The sequence below is a fragment of the Oncorhynchus kisutch genome, unplaced genomic scaffold (assembly GCF_002021735.2).
Source record: "Oncorhynchus kisutch isolate 150728-3 unplaced genomic scaffold, Okis_V2 scaffold3584, whole genome shotgun sequence".
Lineage (NCBI taxonomy): Eukaryota > Metazoa > Chordata > Actinopteri > Salmoniformes > Salmonidae > Oncorhynchus > Oncorhynchus kisutch.
The window spans coordinates 252,308-271,160 of record NW_022265529.1 but is presented as its reverse complement, the minus strand read 5'-3'; the positions used below and the strand labels follow the sequence as shown (position 1 = coordinate 271,160).

General features: G+C 42.0%; 1 pseudogene; it reads right to left on the bottom strand.

Annotated features, from left to right (window-relative positions):
- Positions 1 to 426: 426 nt before the first annotated feature.
- On the bottom strand, positions 427 to 17,898 carry LOC109877135 (zinc finger protein 271-like; annotated as a pseudogene).
- Positions 17,899 to 18,853: the final 955 nt, after the last annotated feature.

Below are 18,853 nucleotides of genomic sequence, written 5' to 3'. Positions count from 1 at the left end.
TATTGGCGCCCAAAAATGCCGATTTCCGATTGTTATGAAAACTTGAAATCGGCCCTAATTAATCGGCCATTCCGATTAATCGGTCGACCTCTACTTAAAATGTTCCATTACAGAGTCTGTGAACATTTTCATGTCATTAAATCATCAGTGGGCCAACAATGCAAATGTAAACAATGGAACTAATGCATCACATCCAAATATCACTTGATTATCTGTAGTGCTGGAGGAATGACACACCCAGATAAACACCCACAGAGTTTATTAAGAAATTATAATTTAAACACATGGAATCTGATCTATTCTATATTCAAAATGACATAATGTCATGAGAATCTTTATCCCAACCATCACTATAGCTTTGACCAATTCCCAGAGGTTTGTAAGAAAAGGTTAAAAGATTAATGAATAATTAGACAAAGCCCCCAGTCTGCAATAGGTTAGTTCTTTATTCAGAGAACGTTCTGAAAATCATACAAGCACATAGCCTTTCATATCTCACATTTGGTCATACCATCTACCATACCCCTTATGAATGCCCCTCTTCTCTAACGCTGTCAATGCTATTTACAAGTCTACTCCAACACATTACATTGCTTATCATATTCTCCGTAACATGTTACATAATCGTCTACAAGCCTAACAGTTTCTCCCCTCCCTGGATGGGGAGACTTCCTTCCTGTTATCAGTTTCACAAGTTGTCTGTTGACAGTTCCTCTTTTCGTTGAATGTCTCACTTAAATGGCTAAATAGTAAAGTCTTGTCCTATGCACATTAGAGAATTATAGTCTTGTAATTCTAATACATTTCCTTTCAGGGTGGAATATTTTAGTCATTACCATAAACATATAAATTCCTTTATCACATACTCAATATTCAATTAATGTATATGTTTGTTTGAGTACACTTTGTACCATTTAATTTCATATGGTAACAACAAGTAAACACATTCTCAGTCAACGAAATAAGACAATTGGAGCACTGTGTATGTTCTCTGATGAATTTTAAGTCAATTTGATGTAAAATATCAATATACACACTAGGAGAAGTAATTATTCTGTCCTGTGTGGATTCGCACATGATGTTTAAGTGACTGTGATGTGTAACATGTCTTCCCACAGTCCTCGCATTTGTAAGTCTTCTCCCCTGTGTGCAGTCTCATGTGTTCTTTCAGGCTTCCTAAATGGGTAAACCGCTTTGCACACTGGGAGCATTGGTAAGGCTTCTCCCCTGTGTGCAGTCTCATGTGTTCTGCCAAGCCTCCAAATTGGATAAAACGCTTTGCACACTGGGAGCAGTGGTAAGGCTTCTCCCCTGTGTGTATTCGCACATGAGCTTTCAGGCTTCCTGACTGGCTAAAACTCTTTCCACACTGGGAGCAGCGGTACGGCTTCTCCCCTGTGTGTATTCGCTCATGAGCATTGAGGGTGTCTATCCGCTTAAAACTCTTTCCACACTGGGAGCAATGGTGTGGCTTTTCTCCTGTGTACACCCTCTCATGTCTTTTCAAGCTAACTAACTGGCTAAAACTCATCCCACAATGGGAGCAGAGGTGACGTTTTGCTATTTTGGAGTAAGGCTTCTCCCCAGTGTGTGTCCTCTCATGTCTTTTCAGGCTTCCGAACTTGGTAAAACTATTTCCAATCTGGGAGCAGAGGTGTCGTCTTGCTGGTTTGGACGTCTTTGGTTCCTCCAAGTTTGGTTTACCTCCTGCCAAAGACAGTGTTTATTTAAAGAGAGACCAGAATGAAATCTCCACATGATAAAACAGCCTTGCTGTGAGGTTTAATACAAATCAGATCCCTCAACCAGTTTTCAAACATTTAATTATTTAAAACAATCTTTGTGTGATTCTAAAACAAATGTTGTAGAGCTTCCTGGTAATTACTGATATGTTTACATTACTTATCATTCTTTCTGTTTTAGAAGTCGGAACACAGAAAACTAGAATGTTCTAGATCACTCAAGACAGACGTCGCTGGATTCCTATCGAGCAGGTGGTTATAAATATATAACCTTCATCACTGTATGATACAGAATGCAGCCTATACACTTCCTTAAACCTAAAATATGTAAAGAAGTAATTTTGTGTGGAAGTTTATTTTTTACATTGGAGACAGACACAAAGCACATCAGTAACATCTCCCCGTTGTCGATGGGGTCGACACATTCCAAGATGACGTAGCAGTCGGACGTGCGTTTTGTCCCATGTAAATATCATTTAATATATATTTTTCTTTTCATATATTTTAATCTCACTTTCCATCTACAGACTGAATTAACCTTCCTGCAACCCACCTCACCCAATGTGGTACGGATCTGCTATTTTTATACTTTAGAACCAGAACCCCCATCAGGAGCTAGCCAGCTAACTAGTCACTAGTCAGTTAGCCACTGCTAGCGGTCTTCACCGTTAAGTCGGACACCAGCCAGCTTCAGCTCGGGTCAATACCTGCCAGTCTGCACAGTGCGATATCAACCCAGAGCATATCGGACTGCCTTTTCTCTACCACATCTCCTGATTCCTACCGCAAGCTCTGAACCTTTACAGCGGATCATCTTAGCTAGCTAGCTGCAATCTGAGTGGCTACTCCTGGCTAACGTCTCTGTGCTGAAGCAAGCACCAGTTAGCCCTGAGCTAGCCCCGAACTAGGCCCATCTCCCAGCTTGAAGCGGTCCACCAGCCTATTCTTGGGCTACAATACCTCTTTTGCCAATTGGCCTGGACCCATTACTGCCGACACAGAGCCCCGCCGGTCTATCACGACTGGTCTGCCGACATAATCGTCTGAGGTGGTTTCAACAGGCTCTTCTGTTGCGACATCGCAAAAGGCCCATCTGCTAACCCCGGCCCACTAGCGGTCTGAATCGCCGTGTCTCCAGCCCGCCTGCCTAGCGTAGTAGCAACTACTGAATCGGCACCCTGACTCACCTATTGCTGCTCATTGGACCCTATGATCAGTCAGCTACACATGCCTCTCCCTAATGTCAATATGCCTTGTCTATTGCTGTTTAGGTTAGTTATTATTGTCTTATTTCACTGTAGAGCCCCCAGCCCTGCCCAACATGCCTTAGATATCTCTTTTGTCCCACCCCCCACACATGCAGTGACCTCACCTAGAGACTAAGCATCTCTCATCGTCACTCAATGCCTAGGTTTACCTCCACTGTACTCACATCCTACCATACCCTTGTCTGTATATTATTCCTTGAATCTATTCTTCAATGGCAAAGAAATCTGCTCCCTTTACTCTGTTCTGAACGCACTAGACAACCAGTTCTTATAGCCTTTAGCCGTACTCTAATCCTACTCCTCCTCTGGTGATGTAGAGGTTAACCCCTGCAGCCCCCAGCACCACTCCCATTCCCCAGGCCCTGCAGCCCCCAGCACCACTCCCATTCCCCAGGCCCTGCAGCCCCCAGCACCACTCCCATTCCCTAGGCCCTGCAGCCCCCAGCACCACTCCCATTCCCCAGGCCCTGCAGCCCCCAGCACCACTCCCATTCCCCAGGCCCTGCAGCCCCCAGCACCACTCCCATTCCCCAGGCGCTCTCATTTGTTGACTTCTGTAACTGTAAAAGCCTTGGTTTCATGCATGTTAACATCAGAAGCCTCCTCCCTAAGTTTGTTTTATTCACTGCTTTAGCACACTCCGCCAAGCCTGATGTCCTAGACGTGTCTGAATCCTGGTTTAGGAAGGCCACCAAAAATCATGACATTTCCATCCCCAACTACAACATTTTCTGACCAGATAGAACTGCCAAAGGGGGCGGAGTTGCAATCTACTGCAGAGATAGCCTGCAGAGTTCTGTCACACTATCCAGATCTGTGCCCAAACAATTAGAGCTTCTACTTTTAAAAATCAACCTTTCCAGAAACAAATCTCTCACCGTTGCTGCTTGTTATAGACCCCATCAGCCCCCAGCTGTGCCCTGGACACCATATGTGAATTGATTGCTCCCGATCTATCTTCAGAGTTCGTACTGTTAGGTAGCAAGCAGGCCTTTCTAATCGACCTGGCCCAGATATCCTGGTAGGATATTGACCTCATCCCGTCAGTAGAGGATGACTGGTTGCTCTTTAAAAGTAATTAAATAAGCATGCCCCATTCAAAAAATGTAGAACTAAGAACAGATATAGCCCTTGGTTCACCCTAGACTTGACTGCCCTTGAACAGAACAAAAGCATCCTGTGTCGTTCTGCATTAGCATTGAATAGCCAGCGATATGCAACTTTTCAGGGAAGTCAGGAACCAATATACACAGTCAGTTAGGAAAGGCTAGCTTTTTCAAACAGAAATGTGCATCATGTAGCACTAATTCCAAAATGCGCTTCCCAGGGGGAAAAAAATTCTGGACCATTGTTACTCTAACTTCCACGACGCATACAAAGCCCTCCCCCATCCTCCTTTCAGAAAATCTGACCACGACTCCATTTTGTTGCTCCCAGCCTATAGACAGAAACTAAAACAGGAAACACCCATGCTCAGGTCCGACCAATCTGATTCCACGCTTCAAGATTACTTCAATCACTGGGATATGTTCCAGTTTATTATTGTCGGACAATAACATTGATGAATACGCTGATTCAGTGAGCGAGTTTACTGCATCGGTGATGTTGTACCCACAGCAACTATTATAACCAGAAACTGTGGATTGATGGCACCATTCGTGCAAAACTGAACCACTGCTTTTAAGGGCGACCTGAAACATGACCGAATACAAACAGTGTAGCTATTCCCTCTGCAAGGCAATCAATCCTTATCCCATTCTGCTGTTCCCACATGCTTCAAGAGGGCCACCATTGTTCCTGTTCCCAAGAAAGCTAAGGTAACTGAGCTAAATGACTACCGCCCCGTAGCACTCACCTCCGTCATCATGAAGTGCTTTGAGAGACTAGTCAAGGATCATATCACCTCCACCCTACCTGACACCCTAGACCCACTCCAATTTGCTTACCGCCGCAATAGGTGCACAGACGACGCAACCACACTGCCCTAACCCATCTGGACAAGAGGAATACCTATGTAAGAATGCTGTTCATCGACTACAACTCAGCATTTAACACCATAGTACCCTCCAAACTCGTCATTAAGCTCGATACCCTGGGTCTCGACCCTGCCCTGTGCAACGGGGTCCTGGACTTCCTGATAGGCCGCCCCCAGGTGGTGAGGGTAGGTAACAACATCTCCACCCCACTGATCCTCAACACTGGGGCCCCACAATGGTGCGTTCTCAGCCCTCTCCTGTACTCCCTGTTCACCCACGACTGCGTGGCCATGCATGCCTCCAACTCAATCATCAAGTTTGCAGACGACACTACAGTGGTAGGCTTGATTACCAAAAACGACGAGACGGCCTACAGAGAGGAGGTGAGAGCACTCGGAGTGTGGTGTCAGGAAAACAACCTCACTCAATGTCAACAAAACAAAGGAGATGATTGTGGACTTCAGGAAACAGCAGAGGGAGCACCACCCTATCCACATCAACAGGACAGTAGCTGAGAAGGTGGAAAGTTTTAAGTTCCTCTACGTACACATCACAGACAAACTGAAATGGTCCACGCACACAGACAGCGTGGACCAGGAGGCAGAAGAAATTCGGCTTGTCACCAAAAACACTCACAAACTTTTACAGATGCACAATCGAGAGCATCCTGTCGGGCTGCACCACCGCAGAAACTACTCCACCCACAACCGTAAGGCTCTCCAGAGGGTAGTGAGGTCTGTACAATGCATCACCGGGGGTAAACTACCAGCTCTCCAGGACACCTACACCACCCGATGTCACAGGAAGGCCAAAAAGATCATCAAGGATAACAACCACCCGAGCCACTGCCTGTTCACCCCGCTATCATCCAGAAGGCAAGGTCAGTAAAGGTGCATCATCAGCTGGGACCGAGAGACTGAAAAACAGCTTCTATCTCAAGGCCATCAGACTGTTAAACAGCCACCACTAACATTGAGTGGCTGCTGCCAACACACTGTCAATGACACTGACTCAACTCCAGCCACTTTAATAATGGGAATTGATGGGAAATGATGTAAATATATCACTAGCCACTTTAAACAATGCTACCTTATATAATGTTACTTACCCTACATTATTCATCTCATATGCATACGTATATACTGTACTCTATATCATCGACTGCATCCTTATGTAATACATGTATCACTAGCCACTTTAACTATGCCACTTTATATATAATGTTCTCATACCCTACATTACCCATCTCATATGTATATACTGTACTCTATACCACCTACTGCATCTTGCCTATGCCGTTCGGCCATCGCTCATCCATATATATTTTTATTAATTCCTTTACACTTGTGTGTATGAGGTAGTTGTTGTGAAATTGTGACCAATAACATCTGCTAACCATGTGTATGTGACCAATAACATATGCTAACCATGTGCATGTGACCAATAACATCTGCTAACCATGTGCATGTGACCAATAACATCTGCTAACCATGTGCATGTGACCAATAACATCTGCTAACCGTGTGTATGTGACTAATAACATCTGCTAACCATGTGCATGTGACCAATAACATCTGATTACCATGTGTATGTGACCAATAACATCTGCTAACCATGTGTATGTGACCAATAACATCTGATAACCATGTGTATGTGACCAATAACATCTGATAACCATGTGTATGTGACCAATAACATCTGCTAACCATGTGTATGTGACCAATAACATCTGTTAACCATGTGTATGTGACCATAACATCTGCTAACCATGTGACCAATAACATCTGCTAACCATGTGTATGTGACCATAACATCTGCTAACCATGTGACCAATAACATCTGCTAACCATGTGACCAGTAACATCTGCTAACAATGTGACCAATAACATATGCTAACCATGTGTATGTGACCAATAACATCTGCTAACCATGTGTATGTGACCAATAACATCTGATTACCATGTGTATGTGATCAATAACATCTGATAACCATGTGTATGTGACCAATAACATCTGCTAACCATGTGTATGTGACCAATAACATCTGTTAACCATGTGTATGTGACCATTACATCTGCTAACCATGTGACCAATAACATCTGCTAACCATGTGTATGTGACCATAACATCTGCTAACCATGTGACCAATAACATCTGCTAACCATGAAATGTGACCAATACCATCTGCTAACCATGTGTATGTGACCAATAACATCTGTTAACCATGTGTATGTGACCATAACATCTGCTAACCATGTGACCAATAACATCTGCTAACCATGTGTATGTGACCATAACATCTGCTAACCATGTGACCAATAACATCTGCTAACCATGTGACCAATAACATCTGCAAAACCATGTGTATGTGACCAATAAAAGTTCATTTGATTTGTAAAGTCCATGGAGAATAAGAGCACCTCCTCCCAGCTGCACTGAGGCTAGGAAACACTGTCAGCACTGATAAATCTATGATAATAGATCATTACAATAAGCATTTTTCTACAGCTGGCCATGCTTTCCACCTGGCTACCCCTACCCGAGAAACAGCTCTGCACCCCCTGCAGCTACTACCCCTACCCGAGAAACAGCTCTGCACCCCCTGCAGCTACTACCCCTACCCGAGAAACAGCTCTGCACCCCCTGCAGCTACTACCCCTACCCGAGAAACAGCTCTGCACCCCCTGCAGCTACTCGCTTAAGCCTATTTATTTCCTTACCTTCCTAATCTTACTACATTTGAACATGCTGTACACATGAACTTTTCTATTGTGTTACTGACTGTACCTTTGTTTATCCCATGTGTAACTGTGTGGTCGCAGTTGTAAATGAGAACTTGATTAAATAAAGGTGAAAAAAATTCATTATTTATTTATTTAGAAGTTCACATGTACTTAGCATATGTGGGAACTCCTTCAAGACTGGTTGTCCTGGTAACAGATAGAGGGCAGATCTATTTTTATTTGTTCAAACTGAACTACAGCACTTACTTTGATGAGTTAAATCTGATCCTTTCTTCTCTTCTCCACCTCTCACAGTTCCACTCAGCCCTGTTGTTTTCCTGCAGTCCACCAGCAGCACAGACAACCTCTTCACACCCAGCAGTAAGGTGCTACCGGGAGAGGGTCGACACGGGGACTCCGGGAGGAAGGAAGGGCTAGCGTTGTCCTGGTAACCATAAAGAGGGGACACATACACATATCATTAGGGATGCTGATGTCACTATTGCCAAAAAGCACTTTACAGAAACCCAGACCCCGATAGAGCAAGCTGTATGCTAGACCAGACCAAGCTGTACCATCTGGTGTTCTGATCTGGAGAGACTCTTCTCTGCCTCATCAGCATGTTGTCGAGGCTCCCCAGAGGATCCACAATAGTCATGTCTCTCTCCTGTGTGAACGAGAACATCAAAGGGATAAACTTATGACCATCTATTGCAATCACAGAGTCTTACAAGTGGCATGAAAATGTCTAAAAAAGGGCCTAAAAACTGCCCCTTTCATCGTGATTTTACAAAATATTGATTGTGATGCAAATGTAAAAGGATCGTTCGATGAATTGGGTGAATTTTGCCCTTTTATCTTTGATATTCTAAGTATAAATGATAATATAATATTGACTTTTAAAAGCCTGTTATATTAGATGAAGTGCACTTTAATATAGACCACATGGAGAATTCCATTAATCTAATATAAAAGTATAAAAAATATACGTACCAATGACGGATTGCACCTTTAACAATTTATTCAGTGCTGAACAGCATATTAAAGTGTAGAACTTCAGTAGAATGCACCTTTAAAACCACATCTGTTTTTAAGACAGGACTCACTGGTGTTAATCGGATCTTCTGTCTCCTCCTCTTTCACAACCAAAACGAATTCCTCCTTCACCTTTATTGAGATAGCATCCTCTTCCTCTCTTTCCCCTTTAACATCCTCCTCTTTCATTCTGAAAGCTTCTACCTCCTCTTCCACTCTGGCAGCCTCTATCCCCTCTCCCACTCCTAAAGGTTCTTTATATTTTTTCACAGCAACATCCTCTTCTTTCACTTTAACTTCCTTCTCTTTCATTCTGAAATCTTCTACCTACTCCTCTTTCACTCCTAAAGGTTCTTTATATTTTTTCACAGCAACATCCTCTTCTTCTTTCACTTTCACAGCCTCCTCTTCCATTCTGAAAGCTTCTTCCTCCTCCTCTACCACTGTGACAGCCTCTATCCCCCCTTCCTCTTTCACAATAGGTTCTTTCTCATCTTTCACTGTAATACCATCCTCCTCTTCCTTTTTAATTCTGAAAGCTTCTTTCTCTCCTTTCACTGTAATATCCTCTTCTTCTTCTTTTACGACAATGCTCAGCCCCAGAGCTTCTTTCTCCGTCCAGTAGACCTCCTCTTCTTTAGCAGGGGAGGAGTAGTTTAGTGAGCTCATGGTCAGGGATGTTAGCTAGTTAGGTAGCATTAGCGACTAGCCTAGTGCTAACCTCAGTATCAATATTTAACAAGTTTGCAAATTGAACAATCAAATTAGGTTAAAGTTCACCAGTAGATACGTCAACAGAATTGTGTTTAAAACACTTAGAATAGCTAATGTACATAAACATGGTCTAAAGAATCAATCTTTCAGTTTTATGTTGGCTAGCAAGCTACCGATGTGGTTGAAAGAGTTGGCGCCTTGTTGTTCCTGAAGAAGCGTCCCGTTCAGTCCATTATACGTCACACTAGAAGCATCACCTGAAAGACGCTCATCGCCATCTGCTGGCTGGAGTGGGTAACGCAGTTTGGAAACAATAGGTACTACACTTTTTGAGTTGGAAAGAACGTCATAATAATTTAACAATAAGTTGATATATTTTCTATTCCATCTTACAAATAATACTTTCCTGTACACAGAAGTAGAAGCTTAATATGAACATGTATATTGATTGAATTTAATAGACAATTTGTAAAACACATACATAAGGTTGCTCCAGCTGGTGACGCCTCTACATACAATTTAAGAAAATCATGAAGGATAACACAATCATGCTTAACAGATATATATATATATACACAAGACAGTCACAATATAATAAACAACAGGCACCAAAAAGGCAGACCATATGCCATACCGGGCATTTCCCTCTCCCCTCCACCTACTTTAGGTGGGATGCCTAGTGGTTAGAGCTTTGGACTAGTAACCGAAAGGTTGCAAGTTCAAATCCCTGAGCTGACAAGGTACAAATCTGTCGTTCTGCCCCTGAACAGGCAGTTAACCCAATGTTCCTAGGCCGTCATTGAAAATAAGATTTTGTTCTTAACTGACTTGCCTGGTTAAATAAAGGTTAAAAAAAAAAATATATATATATATAGCCACTCACTTTTGAGACATGCTACAATTTAGACATTTTTTTCAGTGAGAACTTGAAACTACCCATGGCAGTTATAAGTACCAAATTCTTTGGGAGATTATTCAGAATGTCAGCTGAGTATAAAAAACATGTCTTTCCCCTTTTACCACTTTAAATCTAAAAGGAACAGCGTCAGTTTGACTCCTTCTAGTTGAATAGCTATGGATAGGCCATAACTTCTACACCTGCATTGCTTGCTGTTTGGGGTTTTGTAGGCTGAGTTTCTGTACAGCACTTTGTGACATCAGCTGATGTAAGAAGGGCTTTAAAAATACATTTGATTACATTTGATTGATTACTAAGTCAAAGTAGTTACAAGAGTATCTGGGAACCGAACTGTGGACAATCTGATGTACAAGACAATTTTATCTGAGTGACTCGCTCCTCCACTTTAAGCCATCTAAGGCTTTCAAAGTGGGAATAGTCAAGATGCGTAAGTGCTGGAAGTTGTCTGCAATTTATTTTGTATTATCTTGGGGGGGGCTCTACTGTCTCAGGAAGAACATGCATAGTCAAAGTGGCACTGAACAAGAGCCCCTGCCAATGTCCACAATGCATTCTTATCCAGATATTTGGAGGTTCTAGCCAGGAACCTAATTTTATGGTTCACTTTGGTAATAACATTGTGTGCCATGCTCTCCCCTGTCAGATGGTTATCTGGCACACATCCAAGATACTTAACATAGTCTTTTGCTGCGACTACTATGTCACCTACTACCACCTTCAAAACTGGGGATTTCCTCAGTTTCACTTTGGAACCGAACAAGATGGACTCTGTTTTTCCAAGGTGAAGTGACAGCTTATTGTAATTATTGCCATTTACTGACATTCAGAAGTTCAGCACTGAGGGCTTTCTCAACCACATCTTTGTCTTTCTCAACCACATCTTTGTCTTTCTCAACCACATTTTTGTCTTTGGGAAACCAACAGTGCAGAATCATCTGCATATAGGAAAAGGTCACATGTACAGGCAGATTTCATATCATTTATATACAATATAAATAAAAGTGGACCCAGCATACTCCCTTGGGGAACCCCGCAGTTCCAGATTTTGGGTTTAGACAGGGTCCCATCCACATTCCACCATCTGTTTTCTTCCTTGCGGGTAAGAGCTGAGGCCATTTCACTGCTAAGTTGTTAAAGCCAATCCAAACTTCCCAATGCTGCCGCCAAGCACTAAGAAGTTAAAGCCCATGGCTCTTAGTTTGATGAACAGAATCTCATGATCCACTCTAACATAACCGTACCACAAAATGTTCCTCTGTCTACTTCCTTCCTTAATAACTTCTAAAGACTGTTGACATCTAGTGGAAGCCTTAGGAAGTGCAATCTGACCCCACAGACACAGGATACTGTATAGACATTCACTTAAACTACAAACTTCAAAATTCCCACTTCCTGGTGGGATTCTTCTCAGGTCTTCACCTGTCATATGAGTTCTGTTATGCTCACAGACATTATTTTAACAGTTTTGGAAACATAAGAGTGTTTTCTATCCAATACTACCATGCATATGCATATCCTAGCTTCTGGCCCTGAGTAACAGGCAGTTTACTCTGGGCACGCTTTTCATCCAAACTTCCCAATGCTGCCCCCAAGCCCTAAGAAGTTAAAGCCCATTGATCTTAGTTTGATGAACAGAATCTCATGATCCACTGTATCGAACGCCTTTTGAAGATCTAAACCGTACCACAAAATGTTCCTCCGTCTACTTCCTTCCTTATGTGCTCAGTCAGATATAGTAGGCGGGTATCAGTGGAATGGGATTTCCTGAAGCCAGATTGGAGCTCATATAATAGGTAATGTCAGTCAGATATAGTAGGCGGGTATCAGTGGAATGGGATTTCCTGAAGCCAGATTGGAGCTCATATAATAGGTAATGGCAGTCAGATATAGTAGGCGGGTATCAGTGGAATGGGATTTCCTGAAGCCATGGGAAATCCCATTCCACTGATACCCGCCTACTATATCTGACTGAGCACATAAGGAAGGAAGTAAGAAAGAAAATAGAACTGTCAATCTGCTTGAACATAATATTTTCCGTGACCTTCGATAAAGCACACGGGATTGAGAGTTAGGCCGATAGTTTCCATGATCTAACGTATTCTCTTTTTTTATATAAAGGAATGACCCTTGCAGGTTTTAGTTCACTGGGAATTAGCCCTAGTTCAAATAGACAGATTCACAATGTGAGTTACACATGATAATACCGCAGCATCCTTTAGAAAATCTGGCAGGAATCTTGTCAAGGCCCGTTGCTATGGAACGGTCAAGTTCTTTCAGCCTGTCTAGCACAGTTCACTCAAGACACCTTTTCAAATGAAAAAAAATCATCTACTTGAATACCCTGCTGTGAGTAGAACTGCTGGACATGACCCTCCCCCCATAGCAACCTGATTGACAAGGTAACTTGCTAATTAATGTGTTAGCTATAGTTGTAAAATGATGGCGTCGACGGAGATGGCAGCAGCGTGACTAGTTCTTAACTCTGCGGTATTTTGTTTGTTTATGTACTATTTGTTTTACGTTATTAGCTCAGGAATTGTTTTGTTTCATTACATACAGCCGGGAAGGCTAAAGATATTTGGCTTGACACCTAAAACCCTCACAAACCTTTACAGATGCACAATTGAGAGCATCCTGTCGGGCTGTATCACTGCCCACAACTACAAAGCTCTCCAGAGGGTGGTGCAATCTGCCCAAAGCATTATCAGGGGCAAACCTCTCGACCTCCTACAGCACCTGATGCCATAGGAAGGCCAAAAATAACATCAACCACCTGAGCCACTGTCTGTTCACCCCGCTATCATCCAGAAGGCGAGGTCAGTACAGGTGCATCAAAGCTGGGACCGAGAGACTGAAAAACAGCTTATATCTCAAGGCCATCAGACTGTTAAACAGCGTCTATCTCAAGCCCATCAGACTGTTAAACAGCCATCACTAGCACATTAGAGGCTGCTGCCTATTGGCATAGACCAGAAATCACTGGCCACTTTAAGGAATGGAACACTAGTCACTTTAATAATGTTTACATATCTTGCATTACTCATCTCATATGTACATACTGTATTCTATACTATCTACTGTATCTTAGTCTATGCATTACTCATCTCATATGTACATACCGTATTCTATACTATTCTACTGTATCTTAGTCTATGCATTACTCATCTCATATGTACATACTGTTTTCTATACTATTCTACTGTATCTTAGTCTATGTATTACTCATCTCATATGTACATACTGTATTCTAAACTATTATATTGTATCTTATTCTATGTATTACTCATCTCATATGTATATACTGTATTCTATACTATTCTACTGTATCTTAGTCTATGTATTACTCATCTCATATGTACATACTGTTTTCTATACTATTCTACTGTATCTTAGTCCGTTCCGCTCTGACATGGCTCGTCCATATTTACGTATATTCTTAATTCATTCCTACTTAGATGTGTGTGTATTGGTTATATGTTGTGTAATCTGTTAGATATCACTGCACTGTCCAAGCTAGAAGAACAAGCATATCGCTGCACCCCCCCCCCAAAAAAAACATCTGCTAACCACGTATATGTGACCAATACAATTTGATTTGGTAAAATAACAGACACTACCATCTTACACTACTTCTAACAAATGGTAAAATTACAGACACTACCATCTTACACTACCTCTAACAAATGTGTCAAATATGGCTATTGGATCTTCCCAGACTCTTGTCATGGGATGGGCCCCAGCCATCAATCTGCTCTTTTGATCTGTGGAACCTTGCAAGTTGATTAGTAACAATAGATTCATAACGTATTTGATCTGTGGAACCTTGCAAGTTGATTAGTAACAATAGATTCATAACGTATTTGATCTGTGGAACCTTGCAAGTTGATTAGTAACAATAGATTCATAACGTATTTGATCTGTGGAACCTTGCAAGTTGATTAGTAACAATAGAATCATAACGTATTTGATCTGTGGAACCTTGCAAGTTGATTAGTAACAATAGAATCATAACGTATTTGATATGTGGAACCTTGCAAGTTGATTAGTAACAATAGATTCATAACGTATTTGATCTGTGGAACCTTGCAAGTTGATTAGTAACAATAGATTCATAACGTATTTGCTTGTTAGTTTGATGAAAATATTATTGAAACTTAAAAGTGAAAATTATTTTGTTTAGAATTTATTTCCTGTTGGGAAGTTTACATTATAGGACCATTCAGGACACTACTATGATACACATCCCTATGATATCCTATGATACTGTGATACACATCCCTATGATATCCTATGATACACATCCCTATGATATCCTATGATACACATCCCTATGATATCCTATGATACTGTGATACACATCCCTATGATATCCTATGATACACATCCCTATGATATCCTATGATACTGTGATACACATCCCTGTGATATCCTATGATACTGTGATACACATCCCTGTGATATCCTATGATACTGTGATACACATCCCTGTGATATCCTATGATACTGTGATACACATCCATGTGATATCCTATGATACTGTGATACACATCCCTATGATATCCTATGATACTGTGATACACATCCATGTGATATCCTATGATACTGTGATACACATCCCTATGATATCCTATGATACTGTGATACACATCCCTGTGATATCCTATAATACTATGTTACACATCCCTATGATATCCTATGATACACATCCCTATGATATCCTATGATACTGTGATACACATCCCTATGATATCCTATGATACTGTGATACACATCCCTGTGATATCCTATAATACTATGTTACACATCCCTATGATATCCTATGATACTATGATACACATCCCTATGATATCCTATGATACTGTGATACACATCCCTATGATATCCTATGATACTGTGATACACATCCCTATGATATCCTATGATACTGTGATACACATCCCTATGGGCCAGTGCTTAATTATCCCCAAAATCAGTCTGAGAAGTTTATTTACATAAAAATACATGCAGTAGAGAAAACACTGGAAAGTCAATACCTAACACAAATTTCCCGAGTCTCTGCAGCCTCTCCACCACGTATCAGGCTTGCACCTCTCCGATGTCCCACTGTTCAGAGGCATATATTTGTCCCTCCTGTCTCAGCCTCCAGTATTTATGCTGCAGTAGTTTATGTGTCGGGGGGCTGGGGTCAGTTTGTTATATCTGGAGTACTTCTCCTGTCCTATTCGGTGTCCTGTGTGAATCTAAGTGTGCGTTCTCTAATTCTCTCCTTCTCTCTTTCTTTCTCTCTCTCGGAGGACCTGAGCCCTAGGACCATGCCCCAGGACTACCTGACATGATGACTCCTTGCTGTCCCCAGTCCACCTGGCCATGCTGCTGTTCCAGTTTCAACTGACCTGAGCCCTAGGACCATGCCCCAGGACTACCTGACATGATGACTCCTTGCTGTCCCCAGTCTACCTGGCCATGCTGCTGCTCCAGTTTCAACTTCCACCTGACTGTGCTGCTGCTCTAGTTTCAACTGTTCTGCCTTATTATTATTCGACCATGCTGGTCATTTATGAACATTGAACATCTTGACCATGTTCTGTTATAATCTCCACCCGGCACAGCCAGAAGAGGACTGGCCACCCCACATAGCCTGGTTCCTCTCTAGGTTTCTTCCTAGGTATTGGCCTTTCTAGGGAGTTTTTCCTAGCCACCGTGCTTCTCCACCTGCATTGCTTGCTGTTTGGGGTTTTAGGCTGGGTTTCTGTACAGCACTTTGAGATATCAGCTGATGTACGAAGGGCTATATAAATAAATTTGATTTGATTTGATCCTACTGTTCAGCAGCCTAAATCTGTCCTCTTTCCTACTGTTCAGTAGCCTACATCCTGATCTCCTGTGTTTTTTATCTCATGTGTTCTCATGTTACCTAACTGATCAAAACAATTTCCACACTGGGAGGAGTGGTAAGGCTTCTCCCCTGTGTGTGTATTCTCTCATGTGTTTTCAAGTTCAATAACTGGGTAAAACTCTTTCCACACTGGGAGCAGTGGTACAGCTTTTCTGCTGTGTGTATTCTCTCATGCCGTTTCAGGTCCCCTAACTGGTTAAAACCCCTTCCACACTGGGAGCAGCAGTAAGGCTTCTCTCCTGTGTGTATTCTCTCATGCCGTTTCAGGTCCCCTAACTGGTTAAAACCCTTTCCACACCGGGAGCAGTGGTAAGGTTTCTCTCCTGTGTGTATTCTCTCGTGTCGTTTCAGGTCCCCTAACTGGTTACAACCCTTTCCACACTGAGAGCAGTGGTAAGGTTTCTCTCTTGTGTGTGATCTCTCATGTTTTTTAAGGTAGCTTTTCTGATTAAAACTCTTTCCACACTGGGAGCAGCGGTAAGGCTTCTCCCCTGTGTGTAATTGCTCATGTGTTTTCAGGTTACATAAGTGGATAAAACGCTTTCCACACTGGGAGCAGTGGTAAGGCTTCTCCCCTGTATGTATTATCTCATGTGTTTTCAGGTTACGTAAGTGGGTAAAACTCTTTCCACACTGGGAGCAGTGGTACAGCTTTTCTCCTGTGTGTATTCTCTCATGTCGTTTCAGGTCACCTAAGTGGTTACAACCCTTTCCACACTGGGAGCAATAGTACAGATTTTCTCCTGTGTGTATTCTCTCATGTCGTTTCAGGTCACCTAAGTGGTTACAAGCCTTTCCACACTGGGAGCAGTGGTACAGCTTTTCTCCTGTGTGTATTCTCTCATGTCGTTTCAGGTCACCTAACTGGTTACAACCCTTCCCACACTGGGAGCAGTGGTAAGGCTTTTCTCCTGTGTGTACTCTCTCGTGTTTTTTCAGGTAGCTTTTCTGGTTAAAACTCTTTCCACACTGGGAGCAGCAGTAAGGCTTATCACCTGTGTGTACTTGCTCATGTGTTTTCAGGTTATTTAAGTGGGCAAAATTCTTTCCACACTGGGAGCAATGGTAAGGCTTCTCCCCTGTGTGTATTCTCTCATGTGTTTTCAGGTTACGTAAATGGGTAAAACTCCTTCCACACTGGGAGCAGCAGTACAGCTTTTCTCCTGTGTGTATTCTCTCATGTGTTTTCAGATTACACAAGTAGGTAAAACTCTTTCCACACTGGGAGCAGTGGTAAGGCCTCTCCTCTGTGTGTATTCTCTCGTGTTTTTTCAGGTAGCTTTTCTGGTTAAAACCCTTTCCACACTGGGAGCAGTCGTAAGGCTTCTTCCCTGTGTGTATTCTCTCATGTTGGATCAGGTGTCCTTTCTGGTTAAAACTCTTTCCACACTGGGAGCAGTGGTAAGGCTTCTCCCCTGTGTGTATTATCTCGTGTTGTTTCAGGTCCCATAACCGGTTAAAACCCTTTCCACAGTGGGAGCACTGGTGTCTTCTTGCTGGTTTGGACGTCCCTGGCTCTGGTTCCTCTGAGTCTGGTCTTTCTCCTGCCAAAGACAGTGTGTTAAAATAGAGACCTGAATGAAACCTCCACATGATAAAACGGCCTTGCTACGAGAGTAAATCCTAATCAGGTCCCTCAATAACCTAAGGCCAGTTTTAACAATCTTGGTGTGACTTTAAAAAAATGTTGTAGTGTTTCCTGGTAATTACTGATAATGTTTACACTACTTATTTATTCATTCTGTTTTACAAGTCAGAACACAAAACACTAGACAGTTCTATGACACAGACATCGCTGGATTCCTATCAAGCAGGTGGTTGTAATTATATAACCCTCATAGCTGTATGATACAGGATGTGACCTACGCACTTCCTTAAAGCGAAAATAAGTCAATAAAGCATTGTGTAGAAGTCCAAAACTAGTTTTTACGTCGAAGACACAAAGCACATCAGTAACATCTCCCCGTTGTTGAAAGGGTTCGACACGCTGTTTAATGTTTTATATCTTGACTGTCACTGATGTCATGATATTTTGGCTAAAGTAAAAAAAATAAGGTGAAATATTTTGGGTAGATGTTCCTAAAAACTGATAGTAACTATATATAGTAAGTTTATATACAGCCATATTATAAAGTCTGGAAGGGCTTGTTCATTCACATTAATTCACTATGACATCATCATATGTTTCTAAAACTGATAGAAACTACACTGAACAAAAAATATGAACGCAACATGTAAAGTGAGGCAATCGAGGCAAAGGGTGGCTAATTTTAAGAATCTCAAATATAAAATATATTTATTTGTTTAACATGTTTTTGGTTACTACATGATTCCATTATGTGTTATTTCATAGTTGATGTCTTCATTATTATTCTACAATGTAGAAAAGAGTACAAATAAAACACCTGGAATGATTTGGTATGCCCAAACTTTTGACTGGTACTGTAAATTCCTCTACCATAAGCTGCCTCCAACGTCGTTTTAGAGAATTTGCCAGTACTTCCAACCGGCCTCACGCAGACCACACCCACCCAGGACCTCCACATCAGGCTTCTTCACCTGCGGGAGACTGAGACCAGC